Here is a 6000-nt window from a genome sequence, read left to right as displayed (position 1 = left end):
ACCCAACCTCCCTTGAACTGTTGGAGAAATCTCCCCGAAAATAGACTGCTCCTGCCCCACATGCTCAGGAATTCTGGATAACATACTATGTAAGAAAAATACTCGGGAGAAGGGTCAAGATGGCGGCAGCAGCAGCGGTGGCGGCCAGTATTTGGGAGAGGCAGATAAATTTAACCTAATAAACCCTAAACTTTTGAGGAAATCTCCCTGAAAGTAGACTGCACCTGTCCCACATGCTCAAGAACTCTGGACAATGTACTATGTAAGAAAAAGGTTCAGGGTGCATCAGATGGAGCCCTGAATAGTTGGTTCGGCCAGCGCCGTGTGTCCCGGGAGCCATGGGCACTCCTGCCGCTGTGCTCCTCTGTGCAGCGCTGGGGCTGGGTGTGCTCGGAGCAGCAGAACCCGCTCTCCATGGTGAAGCTGTGGGCCTCCATTGGGAGGCCCCATTGCTGCTAAGTACTCTGGCCCCCAACTTCTGCAAAAGACACATACTGTTTTCTTTTATTAAAAAATATTGAAGAGGGAGGAAGATGGCAGAGGCTGCTGCCACAGCGGCAACCATGGCCGCAGATATGACAGTTAGCAGCGGCCAAATAGGACATGCATCCCTCTGAGAAACTCTGGACAACAGATTTTGGTTTAATGGCTGATTGGGACAACATACGGAGACATTTCCAGTCATGATTTCCTATCTGAAATATAGGAGAGAGAGTAAAAAATGGCGGAATTAGAGGCAAGACTGCAGTATGGTGCCCACCCTGCAAGAAAAGTGATTTTTGGAGGGATATCCCAGAAGAGATCAGAAAGTAGAGTGGTCCTGCCACACATGCACAGGAATTCTTAACAACAACATACTCTAGGAGAGACCAAGAAAGCTGTGGGGGCAGCAGCCAATATTCAGGAGAGGCAGACAGATCCAACCAAATCCACCTTTAATTTTTGAAGAAATCTCTCCAAAAGTAGACTGCTCCTGCCACACATGCTCAGGAATTCTGGACAGCATATGATGTAGGGAAAATGTCCAGGGTGAGTTAGAGGGAGCCCCACCACTTCCTGGAAGACCTCAGCTCATGGCCGCAGCATTCCTCTGTGCATCGCTAGGGGCCAGGGTATGCTTGGAGCAGTGGAATCCCCTCTCCATGGTGAAGCTCTGGGCCTCAGCTTTCAGTGGGGAGATAAAATCCATTGCTGCTAGGGAATTAGGCTCCCAGGTTCTGCAAATGACATGTGCTGTTTTCTCCTACTTAAAAAAAAAAAAAATATATATATATATATATGTGTGTGTGTGTGTGTGTGTGTATACATACATATATATATATATATATATATATATCCTCTCTGTAGATGTCCTGCCACAGTGGCAAGGACTGAAGCCTGCCATGTGGTGAGGCTGGGTCTGGAGCCAGTGAGGCTGGGCCTGGAGCCTGCCACGTGGCAGGACTGGGACCGGGCCTGCTCCACAGCAAAGCACTGGAAGCTGCCACTGCCTCACCTCATCTCTCAGCAGATTCCCAGATTCAAGTGAACTCTATTAAAAAAAAAAAAAAAATGGAAGCCAGACATGGTGGCACATGCCTCTAATCCCAGCATTCAGGAGGCTAAGACAGGAGGATGACAGTTTGCGGACAGTCTCAGCTACTTAGTGAGGCCCTTGCAACTTAGTGAGACCCTGTTTCAAAACAGAGAATAAAAATAGGGCAGGAGATGTAGCTCAGAGGTCAAATGCCCCTGGGTTCCATCCCCAGACCCGCAAAAAAAAAAAAAAAAAAAAAAAAAAAAAAAAAAAAAAAAAAAAAAAAATTGGCTGTGAGTGGATCATCTTTTCAAAGTTACTCACTTTCTGGCTTTCAGGATTTCAGTAAGTGGGAATTAGTGTAGAAATTAAAAGAAGGACTTCCAAGGAAGAAAGAAACTAATTGATCAGATGTGGAGAAATAGAAGCTCTAATACATTGTTGGTGGGATTGCAAGTTGGTGCAACCACTTTGGGAAACAGTATGGAAGATCCTCAGAGGAAGGAAAATGAATTTACCACATGGTCCAGCAACACCACCTCTGGTATCTACCAGAAAGGATGAAAACCAAATACCAAACTAATGCATGAGCAACCATGTTCTTAGCTGCAAAGTTTACCATTGCCAGACTGTGGAACCAGCCCAGAGGTCCTTCAACAGATGAGTGGATTTCAAAACTATGGGATGTGTACACAATGGAATTTTGCCCGGCCATAAGGGAGAACAAAATTATGGCATTTACAATAAAATATCACAAAAAATAAGAAATCAGATACTTTTCCTAATGTGCAAAAACTAGGGAGAAATGGGTAATGGGAGGAACTCTGTTTGAAGAAGGGATTAAGGTGAACTATCTGAGGGGATTGGAGGGGGGAAGAGGGAACTCTTAAAAGCACATGATGTACTTAAATATATCAAAGTCAATGAGGAAGCTAAGAATGGGTAGGAGGGAGGAGAAGGGAAGGGATTAGGAATTGGGTGATGTGCGCATGTATCTCCACAAGTTTTTTTGTTTTGTTTTGTTTTGTTTTTGTTGTTGTTTTTTTTTTTTTTTTGGTGGTACTGGGGTTCCTGGAAGCCCTTCTACCTCCGGGCTACACTCCCAGACCTATTTTATATTTTTGAAACAGGGTCTCTTACGCCAGCGCGGCTGGCCTCGAACCTGCGCGATCCTCCTGTCTCCGCCTCCCAAGCGCGGGGATTACAAGTGTGCGCCACCACGCCCGGCTCTCCACAAGTTTTTTATACCATTAAGGTGTATGACTACGCCGGGTGTGGTGGATGGAGCACGCTTGTAATTCCCACGCTTAGGAGGCAGAGACAGGAGGATCACGCAGGTTCGGAGCCAACCGTGCTGGCTTAAGAGACCCTGTTTCCAAATTTAAAAAAAGTATAAAAATAGGTCTGGGAGTGTAGCCCGGAGATAGAAGGGTTTCCAGGAACCCCAGTACCACCAAAAATAAAGAAAGAAAAGAAAAGAAAAGAAAGAAAGAAAGAAAGAAGAAAGAAAGAAAGAAAGAAAGAAAGAAAGAAAGAAAGAAAGAAAGAAAGAGAAAGAAAGAAAGAGAGAGGGCTGGGGATGTAGCTTGAATTTAGGATGCCCCTGGGTTCCATCCCCAGTACTGAAACAGGAACAAGACAAAGATGTCCATTACCACCGCTTCTTTTCAATATAGTACTTGAGACTCTAGCCAAAGTGATAAGCCAAGACTCACCCAGCAAGGTGTTAAGTCGCCCTGGGTCTGGAGCCCCAGCCCTCAGTACTTCCCAGCATCGTCCGGGACCACCGCCCACAACATCTTCATTGTTCTTTGTGGACCAACCTTGAAAAGTGACAATTCACTTGTCAACCAAAGATCCTGCCTGATGCGAGATAACCATTTTGAAGGGAGATTATCCCAGCCCCCAACACAGAAGTGTTCTACCATTTCTTAAAAACTCTTCATTTCTTAAAGCCTTTTTGTTTTAAAAATATAATCCAACCAGGCACACACACTTGCAATCCCAGTACTTGGGAGGCTAAGACAGGAGGATTGCAGATTTGAGACCAGTCTCAACAAGTTAGCAAGGCTGAAATTAATTAATTGATTAATTATTGCTTCATTTAGTGGGCCTGTTCTATGCTTTCTTTTCAAGACAGGTAATTCTTAATGTGTATACTTTGGGGTAGCTTTCATAAAATGTATCCTTATTTTATTTGCATACTAAGTGACCTCAGGCTGGGCGTAGTAGCACACACTTGTAACTCAGCACTTGGGAAGCTGAGACATTAATAGTTCGTTATTAATGAACGAATGAATTAATTCATTCACTTAATTCTAACTTGGAATTCTTCTAATTGATATTGTTATTTCCTGTTATTACCAAAGTGAACCACTAGAGGTCAGAGAAAACCCGGCCCATCAAGCAAAGTTTCTGTTCTATCTTTTTGCTTATCCCTCCCCAAAGCTGCTCCGTCTCACAATCCACACCCTCTAGACAGAACAAGTAACACATCTTATTTCTTCTGCCTGCTCATGGATTGGATTTGAAGCTAATGTCCTTCCCTGCTTCGGTTGCATTTTGCACTTTTTATATTCTTTTAGGCTCTTTTCTCTTTTTCTTCTCTTCATCCTCTTCTTCCTCCTCCTTCTCTTCTTCCTCTTCCCCCTTCCCCTTTTCTTCCTCCTCCCTCTTTTCCTCTTCCTCCCTCTCCCCCTCCTCCACCCCTTTGTGGTGTGTGTATGTGTGTGTGTGTGTGTGTGTGTGTGTGTGTGTGAGTGTGTAGGTGTACTGGGGATTAAACCCAGGGGCATTCTACCTCCAGGCTATGCTCCCAGCCCTAGTTTTATTTATTTTTAAAACAGGGGCTCACTAAATTGTAGAGGGTCTTGCTAAGTTGCTCAGGCTATCCTTGAACCTGTGACCCTCCTGTCTCAGCCTTCCAAGTGCGCTCCCATGCCCAACTCATTCATGGTGCTTAAGTGCTACCTGTCCATCTGGCCATGAAGATACCTCATTCCACGCCACAGGATCTCTCTTATCTAAGAGTAACACTTTCATACATTTTTTGGGACTTGCATTGAAAAGAATTTGCATTCTTTTCATATTGTGTGAGTCTAACAAGGCCAAAATACTTAAGAATATTAATATGACATCCCCAAATAACAGTCTTTTTTTGTGTGTGTGTGGTACTGGGGTTCCAGGAAGCCCTTCTACCTCCGGGCTACACTCCCAGACCTATTTTTACATTTTTACTTGGAAACAGGGTCTCCTAAGCCAGCGCACGCGGCTGGCTTCGAACCTGCGCGATCCTCCTGTCTCTGCCTCCCAAGGGCGGGGATTACAAGCGTGCGCCACCACGCCTGGCCCAAAAAACAGTCTTTTATAACCACATTCTTTTCTTATAACACTTTTTTCTCAGAATACTGTGATAATCCCATGGCTTTCCATTGACATAATTTGTTTCAACTCTTTGTATTCATAAATTATTTTTTGGAAATCAAAATGCTACAATTTAAACTGGGCATGGTGGTATATGCTTGTAATCCTAGTACTTGGGAGGCCGAGACAAGAGGATCCTGGTTCGTGGCCAGCCTCAGTTACTTAGATCCTCCATGATTTAGTGAGACTCTTTTTCAAAATAAGAAGAAAAAATAGAGCTGGAGGTATTGCTCAGAGGTAAAATGCCCCTGGGTTCCATCCTCAGTACTACAAAAAAAAAAAAAAAAAGCTACAATTTAGCCCACGTAGCCTTGACAGTTTTGACCAAAAAAAGCACAAAAATTTCAAAGTGTCTTTGCTTTCTGGCAACCGAATACTCCAGGCCCATCTTTTACATTCTTGCTCCCAGAAGTGCCATTGCCATCAGCTAATTTCTTTTTCTTTTCTTATTTTTTATTTATTTATTTATTTATATTTATTTATTTATTTATGGTACTGGGGATGGAACCCAGGGGCTTTCTACCACTGGGCTACATCCTCAGCCCTATTTTTATATTTTATTTGGAAATAGGTCTCACTAAGTTGCTGAGAGCCTCACTAAGTAGCTGAGGCAGGCTTCGAAACTTCAGGATTCTCCTGTTTCAGCCTCCCAAGTACTGGGATTGCAAGCGTGTGCCACCCTGCCTGGCTCAATTTCCAAGTCCATATTCTTTTAGGGAACACTGATGTTAGAGACACAACTATGAGGAATCTAAAGTGCTCACATGGCTTTGTGCTGCTGGGATATATTTTTGTGTCGTGTGTGTGTGTGTGTGTGTGTGTGTGTGTGTGTGTGTGTTTCTAATAATACATATTAGAATAGCATTCTGTGGACAGGGACAATACATACTAATGCAGGGTTTTCAGTCCAAAATATTATTTTAACTCATGAGGCCATAATTCTAATTTTCTTTCTTTACACATATATTTTTATGTTATTCATATTATTTATTTATTTTGCGGGTCTGGGGATGGAAACCAGGAGCATTCGACCTCCAAGCTACACCCCCTGCCCTATTTTT

This window comes from Muscardinus avellanarius (assembly GCF_963383645.1).
Source record: "Muscardinus avellanarius genome assembly, chromosome: 7".
Lineage (NCBI taxonomy): Eukaryota > Metazoa > Chordata > Mammalia > Rodentia > Gliridae > Muscardinus > Muscardinus avellanarius.
The sequence above is the reverse complement of the archived record's forward strand: the minus strand, read 5'-3'. Positions refer to the sequence as shown.